The sequence below is a fragment of the Durio zibethinus genome, unplaced genomic scaffold, assembly GCF_047325235.1.
Source record: "Durio zibethinus cultivar Kanyao isolate XHJ-2024 unplaced genomic scaffold, ASM4732523v1 HiC_scaffold_3, whole genome shotgun sequence".
In the NCBI taxonomy this organism is placed as follows: Eukaryota; Viridiplantae; Streptophyta; class Magnoliopsida; order Malvales; family Malvaceae; genus Durio; species Durio zibethinus.
This window is the reverse complement of record NW_028323044.1, coordinates 7,469,634-7,472,133: the sequence shown is the minus strand read 5'-3', so window position 1 is coordinate 7,472,133 and position 2,500 is coordinate 7,469,634.

The following is a 2,500-nucleotide window of genomic DNA, read 5'->3' as shown; positions in this document are numbered from 1 at the left end:
CGCACCAGGGCCCAGCGTGTGCCGATGGTGCTGGGGGCAAGCGCCCGCCCCAGGGCCCAGCGTGTGCCGATGGTTATCGGGGCAACCGGCCGCACCAGGGCCCAGGGTCTACCGATGGTGCTCGAGGCAACCGCCCGCACCAAGGCTCAGCATGTGCCGATTGTGATCGAGGCAACAACCCACACCAGGGCCCAGCTTGTGCCGATGGCGGTCGAGGCAAGTGCCCGTACCGAAGGGCAGCCTATGCCGATGATGGTCGATGCTTGTGCCATCACCATGCGTCATCATGTGCCATTGATGGTCGAGGCCTTGGCCGAAGTTCGATTTTGAGCCACGGTGCCCATGCTTGGCTCCAGCATGTGCTGGTGCCGCATTTTTTTCACTCGGGACAGCATCGCCGGAGCATCGCCGGAGCATCGCCGGAGTACCGCCGGAGTACCGCCGGAGAACCTGACCGGCGGCATTGGGGTTCCGGCGATTGGGAGGGGGGCCGGGGGGGTGTGCGCACATGATGTGCGATTGGTGCTGGTACTTGGCCTTGTGTTGGCCCCCTATCCCTCATCAAACCTCTGAGAATTCACACCCCCTTAAAGAGCATTTGAGATTTTACAGGTTTGCTACCAGTAGCCGTTAAAGTGTCTGAAATGGGGACACTTTTTTCAAACGGTCACAAAATCTTCTCTACTTCGAGTTTTTAGCTGAATTTTTTTGTGCATGCCAACAAAAATAGAAGGATCATGCCTACAAAATTTGGGGCCAAAAATCCTTATAAAAAAATTTTAAAAAATCCCGAACCGCAAAAAGTTTCGAAAATCGTGAAAAATAGAAAACGAGTCATCTTCCAACGAAACTTCACGTGAAGGCTTAGGGGACCATTGTATGAATTTACAAGCCATAAAAATGGCATTGGCACGGCAGAAATTTGAAGATGTGCCTAAACCCACCAGGGCCCAGCGTGTGCCGATGGTGCTCGAGGCAACCGCCCGCACCAGGGCCCAGCGTGTGCCGATGGTGCTCGAGGCAAGCGCCCGCACCAGGGCCCAGCGTGTGCCGATGGTGGTCGAGGCAACCGCCCGCACCAGGGCCGATAGTGTGCCGATGGTGCTCGAGGCAACCTGTCGCACCAGGGCCCAGCGTGTGCCGATGGTGATCGAGGCAACCTGCCGCACCAGGGCCCAGCGTGTGCCGATGGTGGTCGAGGCAAGCGCCCGCACCAGCGCCCAGCGTGTGCCGATGGTGCTCGAGGCAACCGACCGCACCAGGGCCCAGCGTGTGCCGATGGTGCTCGAGGCAACCTGCCGCACCAGGGCCCAGCGTGTGCCGATGGTGCTCGAGGCAAGCGCCCGCACCAGGGCCCAGCGTGTGCCGATGGTGGTCGAGGCAAGCGCCCGCACCAGGGCCCAGCGTGTGCCGATGGTGGTCGAGGCAACCGCCCGCACCAGGGCCCAGCGTGTGCCGATGGTGCTCGAGGCAACCTGCCGCACCAGGGCCGAGCGTGTGCCGATGGTGGTCGAGGCAAGCGCCCGCACCAGGGCCCAGCGTGTGCCGATGGTGGTCGAGGCAACCTGCCGCACCAGGGCCCAGCGTGTGCCGATGGTGCTCGAGGCAACCGACCGCACCAGGGCCGAGCGTGTGCCGATGGTGCTCGAGGCAAGCGCCCGCACCAGGGCCCAGCGTGTGCCGATGGTGCTCGAGGCAACCGACCGCACCAGGGCCGAGCGTGTGCCGATGGTGGTCGAGGCAAGCGCCCGCACCAGGGCCCAGCGTGTGCCGATGGTGGTCGAGGCAACCGACCGCACCAGGGCCCAGCGTGTGCCGATGGTGCTCGAGGCAAGCGCCCGCACCAGGGCCCAGCGTGTGCCGATGGTGCTCGAGGCAACCTGCCGCACCAGGGCCCAGCGTGTGCCGATGGTGCTCGAGGCAACCTGCCGCACCAGGGCCCAGCGTGTGCCGATGGTGGTCGAGGCAAGCGCCCGCACCAGGGCCCAGCGTGTGCCGATGGTGGTCGAGGCAACCGCCCGCACCAGGGCCCAGCGTGTGCCGATGGTGGTCGAGGCAACCTGCCGCACCAGGGCCCAGCGTGTCCCGATGGTGCTCGAGGCAACCGACCGCACCAGGGCCCAGCGTGTGCCGATGGTGGTCGAGGCAAGCGCCCGCACCAGGGCCCAGCGTGTGCCGATGGTGGTCGAGGCTGCCGATGGTGGTCGAGGCAACCTGCCGCACCAGGGCCCAACGTGTGCCGATGGTGCTCGAGGCAACCGACCGCACCAGGGCCGAGCGTGTGCCGATGGTGCTCGAGGCAAGCTGCCGCACCAGGGCCCAGCGTGTGCCGATGGTGGTCGAGGCAAGCGCCCGCACCAGGGCCCAGCGTGTGCCGATGGTGATCGAGGCAACCGACCGCACCAGGGCCCAACGTGTGCCGATGGTGCTCGAGGCAACCTGCCGCACCAGGGCCCAGCGTGTGCCGATGGTGCTCGAGGCAACCTGCCGCACCAGGGCC